This window comes from Alexandromys fortis, unplaced genomic scaffold (genome assembly GCF_014885135.2).
Source record: "Alexandromys fortis isolate MF-2015 unplaced genomic scaffold, M_Fortis_MF-2015_v1.1 scaffold_43, whole genome shotgun sequence".
NCBI classification, from domain to species: domain Eukaryota; kingdom Metazoa; phylum Chordata; class Mammalia; order Rodentia; family Cricetidae; genus Alexandromys; species Alexandromys fortis.
In genome coordinates this window covers 8,314,201-8,336,032 of record NW_026067928.1, presented here as the reverse complement: position 1 = coordinate 8,336,032, position 21,832 = coordinate 8,314,201, and the positions used below count along the sequence as shown (strand labels likewise).

Sequence of the window (21,832 nt, the reverse complement as noted above, 5' to 3'; positions counted from 1 at the left end):
CCAGATTAAATACACCCTTTTCTAGGAAAATAGAATTAAGATTTATTCAAGGAGAACTGAAAACACATCTCAATGATTAAGAACACGTGTTGCTTTTGGTTCTAAGCACCCACAACAGCAGACCCACAACCACCAGGGGATCTGAAGCCCTCTTCTGACTCCTTCGGGCACTGCACTCATGCGTACACGACTCTTCCTTCTCTTTTCTTACCCATATCCGTGTAAAAAAATATCTTTAAAGGAGAGGTGATGTACATAAATAATCATAGAGCAATTGAAGATTATCAAAGATTTACCTCTGGAAAAAATGTCAGCTATTGATATATTTGAGATAGTCTAATTGTGAAATTTACAGAGAAATTATAATTAATTCTTACAGCTTTTAAACTATTTCAGAGATAAATGATGGTTCTACTCCTAGGCCTGCTGATAACAGGGGTAGAAAAGAAAAAGAAGAGCCACACTCATTGGGTCCTGAGGAAGCCTAACTTTAGGATTAGGATAGATTTTAGGAGAGACCAAGGGATTCCTAGGGGCAGATGAAGTAGTTCTGAGAAACTGGAATAGGAAGAGGTGGGATTGTAAAAGGTTCTTACCTAGTTCTTTGAGAATTAGAATCCGGAAGATAAAGAATAAGATCGAAATTGTAAACATCTTGTGATCAGGCCCAGAACAAGTGAGAAGAACAATATGATAGCGTCCTTCCTTAGACCCCAAAGTTGCTGTACTGAGAGTGAATGTCAGCAGGGTCTTGCTCAGAACACACAGGGCCCTCTTGATGTTTCCTTGTTGATCTGCTTACAAGAGGCCATAAGGCCAGTGATGCAGTATCATACTCAGAGCATTTACGTACACCCTCTTGAGTGCTGCCAATGGCATACTGACTAAGAACTGTTCTAGTGATCTGAGCCAGTGTACTTACATAAGAAAAACAGTAGGAAAGGGAAGGCAGCATTGTGAGAATATCAACAAGGAAGGGCTAAAACAGTTTCACGAGGGCACAGGAGAGTTGCTTCTTGCAAACTAATGACTCAGGATGAGCGCACGTGACTTGCTGATCCTTTGATGTCCTTCAGGAACCAAGTAAATCAAATAAACCAGTCTTCTGGATAGGTAGGAACACCAGTCAGGAAGCTGGAGAATGCCAGGCACCTGGTGGATTCGGAGAGAGCAGTTCATTTATATTTCGTATAGTTGTTGACATGATCGCTTTGAGATATATGTGCAATATCCAGGTAGAGTCTCAGAAACAGTGGTTCAAGATCCAAGCACCAGGTAGAGTCCTCTCTGAGTGTGTCTGCAGCAAGGCAGCCATGGCTATTTGGAAGGGGGAGGAAGTAACAGTAGGGAGACGCCTATTCACACCCATCTGTCTTGGTCTTTCCAGGTTTCGCTTTGCTGTGAGTCTTGCCTCTTCGGAACCCACCTTAGCATCTCATGGATAGCAGTGTGAGGTCCATGACTCCTCCTCCCCGCAGCTGTCCTCCCTGTGAATAAAATAAAATAAACAAATTGAGCAGCTGCCATTAGCATGGCGGTAGTCCTGTTTTCCACTTGCAAGAAGGATCCCGTTTAATTCTCACAGGAGGCAGGCGTTATCAGATATTTGTAGACAAGATACAAAAACCCAAAGACATCCAACAGTGCTAGAGACACACAGCTAAGGACAGCTGAATGGCACAGCCTCCTTCTGAAATCCAAACACTCTTTCTTCCCAAAGTTGACACTTTTGTCTTCTAACGTCCATTCTATTGCTTCTGTAAAGCACTGTGATTTTACAGACTCTTTAATTTTGTTTGTGTTTTATTTTTCAAGACAGGGTTTCTCTGTGCAGCCCTGGCTGTCCGGGAACCACACTCTGTAGAGCTGGCTAACCTTGAATTCAGAGACCCGTCTGTCTCTGCTTCCAAAGTGCTGAAATTAAAGATATGAGTCGCCCACCCATCCTGGATGTTTGTTTGCTTTGGAGACTGGATCTCACGAAGTATCCTTAGCCAGCCTCAAACCATTCACAGTGATGAAGACCAGGCTGGCCTCCAATGAACAGAGCTAGGCTAGATTCAGTCTTCAGAGTGTTGATACAGGTTTTGTATGGTTTTGGTTTTTTTTTTTTTTAATGTTCAAAAATAAGTAAAACAAGAGGTGGGAAGTTTCCCCTTTTTTTATGTTATTCTGAGGGGAGACTCCAGTGCGCAGCCTCGGGTTCCTTGAATAAGAGAACTTTCAGAGAAGTCGTTATTTACGTTGGTCGCCTGTATCAGTGATTGCCTCCTATGTGAATACCACTGCTGATAGATTTCAGAATAGAAACTTGCTCGTATTACCTGGGTGACAAACCAAAGCTGGTATATGTTAGGCAAATACCACTCTATCGCAGATGAGGAGCACGGAATCAGTAAGGAGTTTTATAACGACTAATACTGTCGACAGTACAGCTGAAGCCACTAAGATCATTTGTCCTTAAAAATGGGGTCTCATTAGAGAAATAAGAAAAGACATTCAAGATAATTTGTTGATTGTGTAGTCAGTAGGAACTCCAATAAAAACAAAACAAAGACCTCACGCTATGGCTTTCCTTTACAGTGAAGAGACTCTAATGCCACAGAGAGGTAAACACGTGCTATCCATACAGATGCCAACATCTGCCAAAGCTTGTCCATGTCCCTGCTCTCTGAATCTTAATACAGTCAGGTAAGTGATGGTTTGGGATGTTTTAGGGCTTATTTCGCATACTTCCTTCCTCTGTTTCAACGTCGTTGCATCAAAACATAAAGATAAGAGATGGGAAAGTGAGGTCGGAGGGTAACGGGAAAGTGAGGTCGGAGGGTAAAGGGAACGTGACTGTTAACTAATAGCCACACAGCAACGTTAAAGTTAGCATTGGTCTTTCTGAATTAGAAAATGCAGTTTTTTGCCCTCACCCCTTTAAGGTAGGAGTGTTGCCCAAAGTAGTCTCAAATTCCTGGGTTCAAATGATCCTTTTACCTAGACTTCTGAATTGCTGGAACAGCAGGCTAAACTCTTAATTTAAAAAAAAAAATAAAGAAGAAAAGAAAAAGAAAAAATTAAAGCAAATTAAGGTCTTGAGATGTGGCTCACAGACAGAGCACCTGCCTAGTATGCATGAGGCCAAGATTTAAATGCTTCATCGTTGCAAAATCTCACGAAAGTCTGAGGTCTGATAAAGTGCACTGTCGTAGTAGAAGCCTTGCATTGCAGGGGGAAACTAGAGGTCTCTTTTAGAGTTCTTCGTTTTGTTAGTAAAAGAATTTAGATACAGACTCAGAAGGAAGCTTGGGGACAATTTTATTCAAGTCTTCAAGAAAAATAACAGGCCAGCAAAGCTGTTGATGTTGGCGAATTCTGGGAGAAGGAAAGAAGGGGAAAGGAGAGCCTTTTCTTCTGAGTTAGGGGCCAGGAAAGCAGGCAGGCCCGGCAATAGAGTTAGGCTGGCAGGCAGCTGCACGGAGGAAGGGGGCAGGGGTGAGGAGAGCCTGGAGAATGAGTGAGAAAGCCTGGAGTGGCAGCAAAAGCATGCCCAGTCCTTGGCCAGTATCCCAAAGTAAAGGACATAGGAAAGAAGCAAAGGGGGGAGGGGTTGGTTTAGGCTCCTCAGTGCTGTGTGACAGAAACTCTGGGCGCAAGCAGCCGCACAGAGGCAGGGTTCCAGGGGAGGGTCAGCACACTATCTCACTAACTCAACAACTCTTCCTTCTATCTCCTGGGCTTCCAGGTGGCAGGGACCCCTGACCACGTGACTGACAGCAGAAGGCGTTAACTCTTAAGAGAGGAGACAATGGTACGTAGTCCTTTAATCTTTGGAGTAGATCGGAATGTTTTGTTTCCACTACACGCCAGAGGGAGTCTATTCTTTCAGATTAGAGGTTTAGGGAGTGGCAAAACTGATTTTACCTTGCTAGGATTATCAGAGAAACGGGAGGTGTGGTCCAAAACCAACCCCGGTAGGAGTTCATCCTCAAGGTTATTCTAACATTCCTGTCTCAAGAACTGAGACCTTAAAATCATTTAGGAAGCAGGATTCAAATACTTCTGGCATTTCTGCCTTTAGCCAGGACAGGATAAAGTACATTTTCAGCTTCTGGCTAAGGCCACAAATTGAGGAACCCATGCCCAGATTGCCTGCGGGTTCCTATCTCTCTTGATCTCAGGGTTCACTTTATCCTCGCATCTGTGTTTCTCTGTTGTCTGACCATAAGACATCTTCTTATTTTAAGCTTCCCTTTTAACCACTGGGACAGCACTGAACATCCCTAGTTTGGCTGGAGAAGGTGCTTTAGCTGGCCCCTCTTCTGCCTACAGCATTGCTCCCTGGGCATCTGAAATGCACACGCAAACATTCAGCAATCTGCAGCACGTGTTTGGCCCTCGACGTCAACAGTACTAGTAACAGATCCCGTGAGGTCAGGTTGTGAGTGGCTATTAAAATAGACCTAATTAGAAAATAAGACTAAAGCTTCTAGGTAGATTGCCCAAGCCCAAATTCAGGCAAAAAGAAGCACTGGAAACAGTGGTTTGCATGTGGCTTAAAACCATGACTAAAAGAAAGAAGGGAATGTGTTTGGTGGAAGCTTCACCTCAGCCCTGGGCATCCTTATATCCAATGAGTCTGGAATTTTGAGTGAAGGCCTCATTCCAACCCCAGCATTCATGTATCCAAAGAGTTTGGAACTTTCCAGTGAAAGTTCCAATTCAAGCCCCCTCCCCTGGGAGTCCTCTCAGTCCGGACTCCGCTCCCAAGAAAGCCTGCCAAAAGATGACCCTTCCCTAGAGATGATCAAGACCACTCCCAAAGGGCATTTAAACTGGCCCCAGAGAACAAACAAATGGTTTTCCCATCTTTCTTTTCTCTCCGGGGTGCTGGAAAGCCATCTGGGAGCGTTTGTTTCCATTAAACCTGGACTTTTTCTAATTTGGCTTGATTTGGTCTGATTTGGATTATTGCATGAGTGGAGGACTTATCGGGGTGCAGAAACTTTTCAGAATGCACTAGAGATTAGTGCAAACCTTGTTAAGAAACCAAAGAGGTTTGATAAGTTATTCAGTTGTCTTACTGTCTCTGCTATATTTATGTCTTAGTGAAAGAGACAGTGCCTAGAGGGTAAAGGGTTAAAGACGTCATTTTCTCAGTTACTCATCCTTTGCTTGTGTAGGACTTGAACTTTCTGAGCAGTCTGTCCTGGTGACCTACACTGCCAGGAGCGGCTTCACCTAACTGCCTTGCACCCACGTGTTTACCTTGATGAACTTCCTGTTCCCTAGGGGGTAGGGATAGGAAACTCACCCAGGGTGGGGATCTGGGTAAAAGGTCAATCACAACAGTCTTACTGAACTTTGAATGATCATTGCAGAGAATCTAAAAAAGACTTTCTGATAATGAGAAATAGGACGGTCTGTAAAACCTTCTGTCCTGCTCTGTGATAGAGTGCTTGCCTAGCTTGAGTGGGGTTCCATCCCCCTACCCTCACACACACACACAGTAACAAACCTCTCTCTCTCTCTCTCTCTCTCTCTCTCTCTCTCTCTCTCTCTCTCCCACACACACACACACACACACACACACACACGCACAAGATGCTTGAGTAGGAACCTCTTATGTATTCAATGAAACAAACGTTCTGTTTAGGGATGGGGAAGGAAAGGAGAGAAAAACTAAGTATTTTATCCCAACAGAGTATTCTTTTCTCTTTATTAACAACTTTTGTAGAACAGAAAATTACTTTTATCGCAATAATCTTATCAGGGAATCTTTGTAGTTTACGGGTAGTACTATCTTGATTTTGTTCCACTCACTGTTGGGTTCTGTCTCTGAGGGCACACAATTCAATCCAACAAAATGAATGAAACATTTCCCTCTTCCCCTCGTAAAGGGAAGTACAATGTGTTCTCATGTTCATAAGCAAGAACAGGGCAGTTCAAAGAAGACAGGCCCAATATGAACCGTTAGCATCCTTATAAAAGGTAGTTATAGCCTACCATTTATTTTAAGAGAGTGCCCAAGACCTGGTGGGGAGAAGGGTGACTGTGGTCCACTCTGGAGTGTGATATATTTGCCAGAGACTTGGAAGAATTATTCATCTTTTTCTTCCAAGCTTTATCCAAATTCAACCTTCTAATGAAAGGTAAAATTGTAGCAGGAATTCTAATTAGTTCAATAATAAAAACCCAGAGTCAGATATAGGGTTAATGCTGAAGACCAAAGAAGCAGAGCAGCCAGCTACTAGGGAGTTCTTACCTTTACCAATGCTCAAACTGAAAGGGCAATCCTGTCTCTATGAATCGAATCCTTAGATAGCATCTCAGACAGAGTCTTCGGACTGCATCTGAGCTCCTGTCCCTTCCCACCTTATATTCCTCTCTCTTCCCAGCCATATCTCTTCCTGTTTCCAACTTCCTAGTGCTGGGATTAAAGGCCTGTGATTCCAAGTGTTGTGGCCTCGGTTTCTCTTTTAAACAGATTCGGTCTTGTGCAGCCTAGGGTGGCCTTGAACTCACAGAGATCCATCTGCACACTCTCTCTCCTGAGTGTTGGCATTAAAGGTGTGTGCTCTTACTGCCTGACCTTTATGGTTAACTAGTAGTTTAGCTCTGCACTCTGATCATCAGGCAAGCTTTATTTGTTAGATCACAAACAAAATATTACTATGTAAAATATCACTAGCATTGCCTGGGTAGTCATTCTTAGAATGCTGTAATTCTAAAGAAACTGGTTAAGATACAGACTCCTTTGACCTCTGAAAGTGAGTGCAGAGGAAACTGGCATTCATTCAGGACGTTGCCCATCAGCCAGCAGTTCTGAAATGAAAGGTCAGAAGTCTTAGGTCAATGTTCAAACTCTGTATCCATCCACTTGATAGAGACGACTCAAATAAACTCTGGCTCAGTTCTTTTAACACTCAGCTAATTTAAAGGCCTACAGTAACAAACTTTTTAAATGGCTTAAGTAACTTTTATTTTTTTTTAATGAGAAAGGGATTATTGTCTGCTATTACTAGTATAAAAAGTTGCTTAATTTACTCCCAATTTTTCTCAGTCTTACTAGCCTGGCATGTACTATCTGTCCTCCTAAATAATGCTCATTGTCATCCTAAGAATGTCCTTGATAAGTTCATTTTAAAATAAAAGTGAACTATATGCCAAAAAAAAAAACCCAGAATTAATCGATAATGAAAACGATCTTGAAGCTGAAATCCCCTGTTACTCCACAGTCTTCAAGAGTGCTGAAAGGGGTAAGGATGTATATAGCTAAGGAGTATCATCCTTGCCCCCCCCCCCACTACAAAAGCACTGTTTCTTTTTTGGTCCTTTTTGTTTGCACTGGGACTTGTGAGTTGGTTGGACACTTAAGCGGACTTCTCTGTGTTTGATTGGGTCCCAAGGTCTGTCCTCTGTTCCAGCATATCACTGCAGGAACTGGAACTGGTCAGTTACCTCTTTTATTATTTATCCTGTTGTTTGCTTCATACATGTCTGTCTGTGCATAGGTTTTGTGTCAGGAAGAGCTATGGCTGAACCCCTGGTATGCTGGGACTATAAGCATGAGTGAATACTCCAGCTTTATACAGTGCTGACTGAGCTCAGGGCTTCTTTCATTGTGCGAGGCAGCACTTGAACTCTATACTTCCTAAATGGTGAGATTAAAGGTCCTAGGAAAATATTCAGGAATCAGAGAGACTTCATTAGTGTAAAAATGAGCAATCCCACTTTCCTGATACACACACACACACACACACACACACACACACACACACACACACGTCACTTGGTCAGAATTGAATCTACATAGCCAAAGTTGTTCTCAAGTGTTGGAGAAGGGTACTACTTGTTCGTCCCAGCCACCCTGCTAGCTTAGACCCAAAATAATCACATAGAAAACTGTATTAATTAAATCAGTGCTTGGCCCACTAGCTCTAATCTCTTATTGGCTAAGTCTTATATTAATTTAACCCATTTCTATTCATCTGTATATCACCATGTGGCAGTGGCTTACTGGCAAAGTTTCAGCATGTCTGTCTCTGGCAGCTCCATGGTGTCTGTCTCTGACTCTGCCTTCCTCCTCCTATGCTCTAGGCCAAGCCAATTCCTTTATTCATTAACCAATAAAAACAACACATAGACAGAAAGACCTCCCACACCACTCAAGTATCTCTATGGCCTGGCGGTCAAGGAAACAGATAATCAGAGGATGTTTGTGGAAAGCAGAGGGACTGACCTGTGATGTTCTAAGGATGAAACCTTACTTGCGATAGAGACATCAGGAGGATGGCAATGCCAGGAACATGGAATGTTTGCTAATAAAGACTGTAGACAATAAGTAAAGCCAGAGAGAGAGAGAGAGAGAGAGAGAGAGAGAGAGAGAGAGACAGAGACAGAGACAGAGACAGAGACAGAGAGGGAGGGAGGGAGGGAGGCCAACAGAAAGGCCTTAGGCACAGACCTGCCCATATATGTTCCAGTTTACGTCTTTACACCATATGTGACAGAGGTCAGATGAGGATCTTCAGGGCTTCATGTTTGCTCTGATGGATTTTGTTCTTACTTTGTTCTGATTTTCGATTCTTGTTGTATGTTGTTCCTCTGTTTTGGAACAGGGAGGCTTCATATCTGTCACAACATCTTTGGAGGTTATCACTTGCTTTCTGAATTTATAGGGGTTCACAACTAAAAGTTTATTTTGAGTCTTAGTAAAAGCTTGATTTTGGGGGACTGGAGAGATGACTCAGTGGTTAAGATCACTGACTGCTCTTCCTGAAGTTCTGAGTTCAATTCTCAGCACCCACATGGCAGCTCACAACTGTCTGTAATTCCAGTTCCAGGGGACTCGACACCCATGGCAAATCACCAAAGCATATACAAAAAAAATTAATTAAAAAACAGTACTATAATTCCTCTGAGAGAGAGAGAGAGAGAGAGAGAGAGAGAGAGAGAGAGAGAGAGAGACTAAAGTTGGGTTTGCTAATTATGTCAAGGAGATGCTGATAATTATTAGAAACGTAAAAGGAGAAAGAGGCTGTACATTAAAAAAGAAACTTGATTTTGCACTTCTGAGTAATTTTAAAACCATTTCAACTCTGAAGACAACACATACAGATGGAATGAATGCATCTCGAATTATGAGGTGGATATGAGCCTTTGGAGACTGGGGTGGAATGTTAAGATTTAGGCGTGACATGTCCTTACAAAGCCTCATATACTATCCTTTAAAATACTTGCTATATCTATCTTTTTAAAATTTGAAATCCGATTCCCATTTTATTGGTAAAGACCTGCTACTCAGCTAAAGGGTTTTTGTTTGTTTTGAAAGAGGATCTCAGTTGTAACCCTTGCTGATCTGGAACTCACTATATTCAGTCTTGAAGTTAAGGAGATATTATGTTTTTTATGTATTGTGTGTATGTGCATGTTGTATATGTGTGGGTGCTTGTATGTAATGTAAGGTACGTGGAAGTCAGATGACCATTTGTAAGAGTTCAGTCCTTCTACTGTGTGATCCTGTGATTCAATTTAGCTTCTCAGGCTTGGTGACAAGTACCTTGATATCTTACCAGCATTCAAAGAAGTATTTTGAATGAAAAAATACATACATTTGTTTTTCATTCTGTGTGAGTTAGAGTATGTCCTTAATCCAGTCTTTTGAGAAGCTAAATCAAGAAAACCATGAGTTCAGGATCAACATGGACTAAGAAAATTTTCATAAATTGAAATAGTAGCTTTTGTTTCCATCACAGGAACCAGCCAAACTGTTAATGAAGGCATAATAAAATATACCCGTGTCTTCGTGCTAATACTCTTTTTATAAGATGTCCTGTTCAATATCTACTTTTTGTATGACTGAATTTGATATAAACAGAGATATATTTACTTAGTCTAGAAATATATCTAATTCTAACATACATAAAAGCACAAATTCTGATACATTAACAAACTATATATATATATATTATATATATATATATATCTGTTATATATCTGTTAGAACAAAAAGACATATGTATGTCTGTTTGTTGAAGGAGCTGCAGTCCACGTTCCTGCTGCCCCCGGCTCCTGGCTGCCAGCTAGCTTATGCCCCAAAATAATTACACGGGAACTGTATTCTTTTAAACACTGCTGGCCCATTAGTTTTAACCTCTTATTGGCTAGCTCTTACATATTGATCTAACCCATTTCTAATATTCTGTGTAGCACCACGAGCTGGCTTACCGGGAAAGATCTTAACCTGCGTCTGTCTGGAGTGGGAGATTCATGGCGACTGCCTGACTCGGCTTCTTTCTCCCAGCATTCTGTTCAGTCTACTCTGCCTACCTAATTTTCTGTCCTATCAAAGGCCAAGCAGTTTCTTTATTAATTAACCAATGAAAGCAACAGATAGATATAAGACCCACCTCCATCATCGGTTAGAACAAAAACAATGACTTTTCCTCATCTACATTTTCTTATCTTAGGGGTGATCTTCTATATGCTATTATGTTATAGAAGGAGGGAAAGAAAACACAAGAGTCTATCAGTCACAGACATGACTAGACCTTAACATTCCAGAGAGTGGGAAGGATGTGGTTTTGAACATACCATGACATGGGAGCGCTTGTCCTCCCAGGCTGTCGGTATTACAGGGTGAGATGGGTATGTGCATATATACACACTGACTAAAAATTTGAACATGAAGTCTCCATTATTTGTTTGGTATTATAAAAATTGAAAGAAGTTCATGTTATTGAAAGAAGTTATGTGTTGTGGAATATTTCTTTACTTCATAAAGATATGTCTCTGCCTGAGGCACCTTCTGATTGGTTTAATAAAGAGCCAAATGGCAAATAACTAGATAGGAATGATAGGTGGGACTTCCAGGCAGAGAGAGGAATCTAGGCACACAATAGATACCAATGTGATGGACACACAAAATGGGACAGAGGTAAAAGTGACATGGTAGAATGTAGAGTAATAAAAATATGGTTTAATTTAAGTTATAGGAGCTAGTTGAAAACAAGTCTAAGCTAAAGGCCAAACTTTCATAATTAATAATGTCTCATTGTTGTTATTTGTGAGCTGGTGGCCCAAAGAAAAATCTTACTACATCTATGTATGGTGACTACCATCCACACAGTTATTAAATCATTAATAACTAAAAGTAATAAATCATTAATAACTAAAAAGTCTGTTGGAAGCCTCTCTTTTTTTCAGATACAAAGGGTACAGGGATGAATTTGATGTGGTCTAAAACTTCCAAATTAGTTGAGAACACAAGTGGAATAAAGGAAATGATAAGCTAATATGATGACCTGCTGACAGGCTTGGAGGTGTCTTTGACAAACAGGAGGGAGCTCATCAATGAAGGACTGCATCTTTATACTAACTGTACCACATAGAAAAGACAAATAAAGAAATGCCTCTGCATGATGGTATGGCATGTCCTTCTGTATATGTGTTGCTTTTATTAGTTAATGAATAAAGCTGTTTCAGCCAATGGTTTAACAGAGTAAATCCAGGCAGAAATTTGAACAGAAATAGAGAGAGAAAGAGTAGATAGAGTCAAAGAGACACCATGTAACCACAGAAGGAGAAGGATGCCAGAATATTACTGATAAGCCACGGCCTCGTGGCAATAAATAGACGAATACAAATGGGTTAGATTAAGATGTAAGAGCTAGCTAGGAATATATCTGAGCCACTGGCCAACCATTATTGTAATTAACATTGTTTCTGTGTGATTATTCAGGTTTGGGCAGCCAGGAAATGTAAGCCCAGGCTTTGGTTACATAACGGCACCCAACGTGGGGCTTGAACCCACAACTCTGAGATTAAGTCTCTCATGCTCTACCAACTGAGTTACAGTTTATAATTAATATAAGCCTCTATGTGTTTCTTTGAGACTAAATGGCTGCATGATTGAGCAGGACAGAAACTTCTGTCTATAACATGTTCTGTGAAGAATGAAAGAATTCGTCATCCTTGCTTAGTCAGACTTTGTCTGACACCTCAAAGAGCTGTTCAAAGGAAAGGTGTCCTGTCACAGAGGAGAGATGACAGGAAAAGTAATAGTCACTGGAAATGGGATTCTTCTGCTTGGCTTATTTTTGTTAGAGTGTCTCGGAAATTGGAGTTATGTGAGTAATGGCTTTCAGAACTATATCCCTGCATTTTTTACAAAATACAGTTGACTTACTGAACTTTCCCCCCCAGCTCATCCCACTTTAATTGAGAGTTTTGTTTCATTTTTTGCTGGTGATGGTCGGACCACACTCTGACACCAAGGTTCTACCTCTAATTCCCCATACTTAAGTTTTTACCCATGTGCCTGCTTTACTAGAATGCAGTGCCCTAAAAGTACAGCTCTTCCTGATATAGAATCTGGCACAAAATACATTAATAAACATGTATTAAGTGAATATAGCAGAATAAATGATAAAATAGTAGAGTGATCAGCTTTAGTTCCTACTGTGGAACATAGGAACAAAGGTCAGACCTTGGACCTTAGACAGAGACAGAAAAGTCAGCCTAAGTGTCCCATCAAGTAACGAGTTCCAGCTCAGACAGTAATGTATTATAAACTGAATAGAAGTCTATGAGATGATATAGGTACAGAATTAATGAGCAAAACTGAATGTCTAAGGAAAAACATATACTTCTTATTTCAAGGAACTTCCCCCAACAAAACTCTTCTAAACACACACACACACACACACACACACACACACACACACACACAAAACAAATCCACAGCAGAGAAGCCTGTCAAACACTATGTTAGACAGAGGTAAAAATGGGATGCATTAGGAGGCATAGCCCTGGCAAGGAGAATTGTCGTGTCTGTAATATGCTAATTGAACATAAATAACTTGATTCTCACCAAGAACAAAGGATCAAAAATTGCAATCAAAGAACATTCTATAACATGACTTTCACAGACTTTAAAATTACTATTATTTTGGGAGCTGGAGAGACGCCTTAGTGGTTGAAAGCACTGTCTTCTCTTCCAGAGGACCCAGCTTCAATTTCCAGCACGCACCTGGCAACTCACACTTGTTCATCAGTTCAGTTACATGGCTTCTGATACCGTCACACAGACATACATTCAAGGAAAATACCAAGGAACATAAAATAAAAATAAATTACTTTTAAATGCTTTTTTTTTTTGTTGGGGGTTTTGAATGAGGGTCTGATGGTCTAGCTGACCTAGAACTCACCTAAAGGCTGGACTCAAGCTACAGCTTCCTGGCTCAGCATCCCAGCTATCAGGATTATAGGCACAAACCCTGATTCTCTGATACGTTTTAAAATATCAAAATTCTGAAAATTAAGCAAAGGTTTAAAAACTATTCCTTAATCAAGGAGATTAAAGAAAGTAGCCCCAGGCATCATGGCACATACCCTTGCCTTTTAATTCTAGCGTTTAGGAGGCAGAGCAGGCAGATCTCTGTGAATGCAAAGCCTGTCTGGTCAACATATTGAATTCCAGGACATCCAGGATTATGTAGAGAAAACTTATCTCAAAAAAGGAAAGAAAGGAAGGATGGAAGGAGGGAAGGAAAGAAAAAGTTGACACTTAAGATATTTTTGTACCAGTGGGCAAAATTTGAATGAGAAGTAAGGACTGAATTGGTAATAGAGTTAGCTTTCTACCTTCATGTTCACATGGGGCTACATGGTCAAGTGTCTTTACTGGTAGGAAATGTATGTGTGCATGGCAGCTCTGGGCTATCAAATTAGCACTCTCTGGTTCCTATGGCAAGCTTAGTCTGTAGCCCAAGAGTGTGAAGGGCAGAGCCTTTAAGAGGCGGTAAGGGTGATTTGGTGATGCTGTAATACTGGGCTCATTATTCAGAGCCCAGTAAAGTGGTGTCCCTTGCTCATGCACTCTCTTACCCTTCTGCCTCTTGCTGTCGAACATAACAGAAAAATTCTTGCAAGACGCCTGTGCCTTGACCATGGTCTTCCTAAACTTCAAAACTATCCGAAACACATATCAGGTGTATATAAATTCCTCAACCCTCGATGCTCTGCTATAGCAGCGAATAATGAAGGCATTCTCAGAAGACCCAGAAGGGCAGCAGCAACAACAACAAACAGAGACATTCTTCAACAACAACAAACATAGAGACATTCTTTGGCACTGGTTTTAAAGGTAATATAGTATTTTATTTACTTATTTTGTGATTCTGGGAACTCAACCCAAGGCCTCATGTCGTCTATCACTGATCTCTATCCCCCTGCCCCAGATGATATTTTATATCCCTAAACATGAAGTAGGGGGATCTAGTGTTGGGCCACGGATCACACTCCAGCAGCTCTAATTGATAAGCTTGTGTGAGTTCAATAACCTCACTGAGCTACCTGCCAGAGTCCCTGTGAAATTCCAATGGTAGTGATAATTACTAAAAAAAAAATTCTAAAATTTAAATTTTTTTTTGCTGGGGGGGGGGGGAAGAGTTGCATGGGCAGAGGGTGGAAGCAAGGAGACGGGGTGCTAAGTGGGATTGGGATGCCTGATGTCAAATCCACAGAAAATCAATAAAGGATTAGAAAATATTAAATATAAAAGAACTTTATGAGCCAGAGAGGTGGCTCGGTGAGTAAAGGCCTTTGCCAGGGCTGTCAACCAAAGTTCCATCTCTGGGTCTGTGGAAAAGTAGGAGAGGACCAGCTGATGCTGTGACACTGTCTGCCGACCTCCATATAAACACCATGGCGCACATGCAGCTACAGTCACATCATACACATATACATAAACACGCGCGTGCGCGCGCACACACACACACACACAAACAATAAGAAATGAAAATTTAAAAATATTTTTAAAAACTTTACATAACCTCTAGCTATTAGAAAATTTTATTAGAAGTCATTTTCCTTTCTCATTTCATTTTTTATCTTCCTAACTATAATAAAATATTTAATTAGTTCATATATAAAAGACCGCAAAGTAGAATGCATGTAGAGATGGACCTTTTTTTAATACTGAAAGATGAAGTGAGTCTTTTAACAATTTAATACTATTACCAATTAAATATATCTGTTCTGAATCCCAGGTGTGTTCTTGTTAAAATCCGTCAGAAGAATAAGAGAGTGGAAGCATATTATGTACAATTATGCCACTATACTAACAATATTTGATGCTAAGTTCTGAACATAGAAGCATTCAAGTACAAATACAATCAATTTCACCGGCAGAAGTAGTCAAACATGGATATCACAGTGACAGAGACTATGTCACCAAACCAACAACAACAACAAAAAAAAGACAAATTTTCATACTCATGAGGTTGTGGTTGCAATCGAGAGAATTTGTTATGATGAAGAAGAGGGAGGACACAATTGTTTTTTAATTGTTGCCATGACTCAGCTGCATAAACTCTAACATCTTAAAACTGCAGCCGTTCGTTATCTCGGTGTGTTATGTTTTGTGGAGGAGAAATCTGCGTGGGCTCAGCTTTTCTCCGAGCTCACTATTTCAAGAGACTAAAATCAAGGCTATGTGCTGGGTTGCATTTTTACTGGAGAAGAGACTTCCCTTCTAGGCTTTTATAGACAGCCGGCAGGACTGGATTCCTGGCAAACAGGGCTGAGGTCTCTTGTTTTCTCGGCTGTTGTCTGGAGGTGACTTTTAGTTCACGCCCGGAGTGCACACCGTTCATCTCCCAAAGCCCCTTCCGTCTTCACACCAAGAACTCAGGGTCAAATCCTTTGCACACTTTGCCTCTCTCTTAATTCCTCTTTTGCCACCTTTGGAGAAAGTCCGTTGCTTTTGAAGAACGTGTGTAATTAGTTAAGGCCTTCTAAGATAATCTGCCCTTTTTAAGGTCAATGGTTCCATTTAGCATAACTAAGGAGTGACATGTTATCACATTCAAAAGTTCCAAGGAACAGACTGTTGACATATTGGGAATGATCCCAGGGAAGAGTACTGAGCTAACACAATTAGTTTTAAGTCTGCGTCACGTACAGTAGGAAAAACTAACAATGCCCTTTCCTCTAGGGTTTCTGTAAATTCTGAAGGTATATTTTTGGGAGTAGTTGTAACCTAGGTATATCTACACAAATTATGAGTTAAGAAAAGCACTGAAATAAAGAGAATACCCCTTATTATATTTCTTTTTATGTATTACTACAAGATAGTCTAAAGGCATTTGAAATTACACTCTATTCAAATGTATAGATTTTTCTACAGGTAGCGCAATATTGCATGGCTTAAAATGACATTTTGTCTCTTTCATCCCATTTCTGATTTCCGCTCTTAACTGCCAGATTGCCAATCACTGTGTTTTCTCAAATCAGATCTAAAAGCCAACAAAGAAGATAATTAATTGAAAGAACATTTATGTTGATTCTGACAACAAGGGCATCAGAGTTGACCGTCCCAATTTTGACTTCTTAATCACCCCAGAATAGGCAGATTTAAAGGCAGTTTGAACCAAGTTAGAGAGCTGTACATTATAAAGTTGAAAGAGGAAACTGAATTGGACGACTTCAAATGCAAGGCGCAGCATAAACAACAGCCCTTAATATAAACAATAACGGGGGTGTTTGTGTATTTCTAGGCTACTCCCCTTGGAGGGCCTGAATCGGGACCTCCCTCCCCTGCTTCCATAGAGCAGAGGCTTGCCTTAGGTGGGGTTGGAAATGCCCTAGAATGGCTCTTTGTTGATTTTCCCTCATGCTAGAGCCCAGTTCTGCTGTGAAGCAAAGTGCTATTGAATTTGCTCACTCAGGCAGAACACTCAACAGGAAGGAAGGAAGCGGCCATTCTTTCTGGTCCTATTGTCTGACCACCCGGCTTAAGCAATCAAACAGCTCTGTGTGGGTTTTCTTTTTCTTTTTCTTTTTCCCCCTTCTCCTTCTGGTGGGCACTGGGGAAGGGGGCGGGGATGGCTGGAAACAAGCTCTTCGGTTTTTCACTCAGTTTTGTGGAGTGTGAGGGCATCTTTTCATGGCCCAGATTCCGGTACCTATTTTTCCACAGCAAAATATAGGAGGGGGAGAGCCTGCACATTTGAAAGTGCAGCCAGTGTGTAGCGAGGCGTTGGGTTTTCTCTATGGCTGTATTGTGAAAATAAGGAATAGCAAATGTTCCATTTCACTAATGAAACTCAAGACTAGTCAGCAGTTCTGAGTGATGGCATCCGAGGCTCTGAGCCCTTCTCCTGGGTCCCAGGAAGCCCTTCCCCACTGAACTTGTTTTTCTTTCTTCTTTTTGAACAAATAATCTAAGGACAATACCTTGTTTCACATGGCTATGTTGCTTAACAAATATAGAAAGATGTACTTAGAGATAAATATTGTATCATCCTAATAAACAGCAGTGAGAGTCTGAGGGAGAAAAATGACATCGGTTAAAATGAGTAACCGTGATAAGCTAGAGCATGCAATGAAAGCTAAGCTGACTAAATAAAACTAGTAAATTTGTGATGGATACATTTCTCATCCTCTTTTCTTCCCTTTATGAAATGATGTCTTGCTGTGGCCCAGGTTATTCTGGTCTTTCCTATTTAATTGAGGCTGGGCTTGTTCTCATGATCCTCTGGCCGCACCCTCTGGAGTGCTGGTAGTACAGGCATGTATCACCACACTTAACTAAATGATTCTAGTTTTAAAACACATTTATCAAAAGACTGATACCTCACATTATTACTTTTTTCAATCTGAAGTTTAGTGAGCATGAAAAAAAAATTAAGATCTTAAGAGTAATCACAGTGAAATTTTATGGGGGAAAATGGGGCCTTTAGGAACATGAACATCAGGCATTTTTCTAAAAAAAAAAAAAGATCACAGTTGTATTTCACGAACATTAGAAGCGATGTGAAGCTTAGATTACCTTACGTTATTTGGGCACTTTCTGACAATCTCTTAAAAGTATGTCACAGTCCTTCATAAGTAATAACTCTGTTAGTGAAGTGTTGACTGAGTTTTCTGTCCTGCCAGGTTCCCGCAGTGGTTAAGTCCCAAAGAAATCACACAGAGGTCTACATTTGTTATAAACTGATTGGTCTAGTAGCTCAGACTTCTTATTAACTCTTATAACTTATACTAGACCATTATTCTTGTCTATGTTAGCCACTTGGCTGGGTATCTTATTTGGTGAGGCAGTTACATCCTGCCTCCTCTCCGACTGGGTCTGGACAGCAGAATGCAGAATCGCCTTCCCAGAATTCTCATTGCCCCGCCTTTACTTCCTGCCTGGTCACCCCACCTATACTTCCTGCCTGGCTACTTTCCAATCAGCATTTATTTAAAATACAAGTGACAGGGTACAGGCCGTTGTCCCACAGCAGTAAAGTATGAGCAGTGCCAGTGCTTTTGGGAAGAGGCAGTCCTCATGCCTGAGCGACATCTGCAAACGGGCATAGCAGAGGATGCTTTTTCATCCAGGGTTCTAGGGACCTGATACAAAGGGAAGCCTAGGGCTGGGTTGGCTTATGAATTGGGGTCTCGCTCTCTTTTCTCTCTGTCTCCGCTTCTCTGTCCTCTCTGTCAGTCTATCTCTCTGTGTCCTTTCTCCACTGAGCAGCTTTCCCTGGCCTCAGCTACGGCTATGGCAGTTGAGTAGCAATGCCAGACACGTCTTGGTGGTCCACCACTCCTCTCAGGAGTAAGTCACTCTTCAATAAGAAACTTTAAGAGGCGGCTTCATCTGCTCCTTGTGGCGACCTAGAATGTAAAGCTGGGCTCCCAGCAAGCTCTCTCTCCTGGGGTTAGGAGACCAGTTAGTCCTTAAGGGTGCAAAGCCTTAGTCAGTACCTTGTGCTGTGGTATATAGTGGGTCCTGAAGAACCTCAAACTCTAGAATTTACTGTGTCAAAACTTTATCGTTATGGAATTCAGAATGCTTCCTTTGCAATAAATCATCCTTTTGTATCATGGTCATTTTTATTTCTTTCTCTCTCTTTCTTTTTAGAATGGATCCAGTTTTAGGCTCTCTTCCTGGGGATGAGTCAGTGTGGAACCCTCCAGCCTACAGGAAATGAAAAAAGTTTCCAGAGAATAAAAGCCTGAAAGAAAAGATCTATTTCTTCCTTTATAGTTTTTGTCAATATCCTCTCATCTAAAGTTTCATTTGTTCCCTGAAGTTTTAGGTGACAAAAATAGATAGGATTAGTTAGTCTGGAAATCCAGAGAGCTCAAATCTGGTTCCTGAGTTCATAGTTTTGATGCAATTTCCTGCGCTGTTAAACAAGACCCTTGGAACAAATGCTTTTCTTATGTTGTTGGTAGATGGAAAATTCACTTATTCTCAGCCTATGCACTGAAGGACCTCTGTGTGTGTGTGTGTGTGTGTGTGTGTGTGTGTGTGTGTGTGTGTGTGTGCTCAAAGCCTTGGCCCACTTATCCAGTCACTTCTGTGATAGAAAAGAAAAAGAAGTGACCTAGGAGCTGTTGATGACATGGCCTACACTGGGGAAACAGAGGGATCTCCTGGAAAATTTGCTCTAAAGATGGGACAGAACCCCTTTTCTTGGAATACTAGGTTTTGATATAGTAAGAGGTTTAGTTTAAGCCTAAGCCTGTCAGTTCTACTTGTTCTAGGAAAACTACAATGCACCTGTTGTCCTCAGGTTGGAAAGGGGGCAAAATATAATCCAAAGTGTATTTTTAACCTAACCAAATGGTTCTTCCAAAGTTTCCAGCCAGAGAACTAGTCTATAATTTTGAACAATGAAAAATATGTTGTCCAAATATTCTATCTGAACTTTCTCTGACATTCATGAAGCCAAACTCTTGAGACAAAATTAAGACAGGTGGACAGCACTGACTGACTATGGTTAGTCTTGATTGCCAGGTTGATGGGATTCAGAATCACCTAGGAGATACACCTCTGGGTGTGTCTGTGAGGCATTAGTTGAATGGGAGAAGACTCTTCTTCAGAGTGGGGGGTCACTTTCCAATGGGAGTTCAAGACAAAGGAATAAGCATTGCTTCCTCCCTCTTTTTCTTCTTTATAAGCAAGTGGCAGCTACCCTTGCTATTGCTGTTGCTGGCAGCTTAGCTTAAGTCAGAGTACAATTTTGTAGGCCCTCCAATATCCACTAAGACCATTGACTCCTGAGGAATCTTTCAAGCCTTTGGCACGTGATTAGAATTCTAGCGGATCCAGTTTCACGGTCTGAACAGGTCTGTTTCCTTTCCAGTGTGTAGACGGTATAATAATAAAATGACCTGTTGCTGTCATCAAACATCTGGACAAAAAGACCTGAAGAATGGAAGGCTCTATTCTAGTTCACAGTTACAGATATAGCAAGAGATTGATTGTGCTGGTCACTTCACACTCACAGACAATAAGCAGAGAATTGAGAATACATGTGGCTGCTCAACTCTCTTTCTCCAGACAGATTCTTAGATTCCAGTCAAGGAAGAGTGCCATTCACACTGGGTTGGTTTTTCCCCACTCAGTTATCACAATCAAGATAATTTCCCACAGACATTCCCAAAGGCTCATCTTTGTAGATGTGATGTAGATTCAGTCAAGTTGACAATTAACTCTAGCTGTCACCCAGACCCTATCATGTAAGCCAATTTAATAAACTTTCTTCCTACTAGATCTGTTCTTCTAGAGAATCTTGCCTAATATATTTGAACAATGCCTGCAGGTATAGAAGCAAAAATATTCTAAGTAATTGTATCCCAATACTTTGTCATGTGGAGTGTGATGTAGAACATGCATTTAATCCCAGTACTTGGGAAGCAGAGGTAGGTGGATCTTTGTGAATTTGAGACCAGTCAGGGCTTCACAGTGAGACCCTCTTAAAAGGGACATTCAGCAGAACTCCTACATCACTGCTAACTAAATAACTGGTTCAGCTGAAAGATAGCAGTGTCTCCAACAACTCTAGTTCAGTTGACACCCAAAGTTCTCAGGTTTGTCTGTAGTTTATAAAACCTTCTTCTTCCCATCTCGTGAAGACTGGTGGATGAGCTTAAGATAGTCCTCCAAAGACTCATTGATGATACATTGTCCCATAGCTCAGGCTCACCTGCAATAACCCTCATTTGAATTTAAGCATCTATTTAAAGGAAAACTCCACAGGCACACCTGCAGGCCATTCTGTTGATCGTTGGTCATATTACTGTTGGTCTGGGTGCTTTTCTTGGTGTATGACCAAAGATATAAACGACTGGCAGACTTCTTTCAGCTAAAGATGACAGATACTTAGGACTACATCAATCTGAATGGCTACCCAGTTGACGAGAGTATCAAATTTCACATGTCAGACGATCCACACATTTCCTCAAGGCACATCATTCCAATTCAGCATTTTAAAGTCATTGATAATTTGTTGTCTGTGCTGAAAAGGGCTAGAACTCTTTCGTTAAAGCTCTGGTAATGTCCACTGGCCACCTTTCATATGATACAAATGGGCATAGGATATTCTGAGGTCTTTTTCCTGAAGTCACTGTGTATTTAGCCTGGGATCCACACATACTTCTTGCTCTCTATCACTCTTATACTTTGACAGATACAGGGAACCCTAATAGAAACTGTTACAATTAATCGATCTTCTAATCCTCAAAGAGACACTAACTTCATATTAACCGACTCCTTGGCTGCCTCGCTGAGAACCACTTACTCCAGAATACCTTTGTCTGCTACTGCTTCTCAGGTTTCCCCACAGTTTCTTTTCTAGAGGCTCTAGACATAAGCAGCCCAATTTTTTCCCCCATCACAGTGGATTCCTGCTTCTCTCTTCTTTTCCTCCTCCTCCTCCTCCTCCTCCTCCTCCTCCTCCTCCTCCTCCTCCTCCTCCTCCCTTTTCTTCTTCATTTTTTGAGACAGGGTTTTTCTGTAGCTTTGGAGCCTGTCCTGGAACTAGCTCTTGTAGACCAGGCT

The 21,832-nt window shown here is 41.2% G+C and overlaps 1 long non-coding RNA gene across 1 annotated transcript; it reads left to right on the top strand.

Annotated features, from left to right (window-relative positions):
• Positions 1–984: 984 nt before the first annotated feature.
• Positions 985–19,009, top strand: LOC126503134 (uncharacterized). Its single transcript, XR_007592171.1, has 5 exons — positions 985–2,084; positions 2,584–2,691; positions 3,734–3,799; positions 13,909–14,137; positions 18,905–19,009. It is a non-coding gene; the product is annotated as an uncharacterized lncRNA (long non-coding RNA).
• The last annotated feature ends 2,823 nt before the right edge of the window (positions 19,010–21,832 follow it).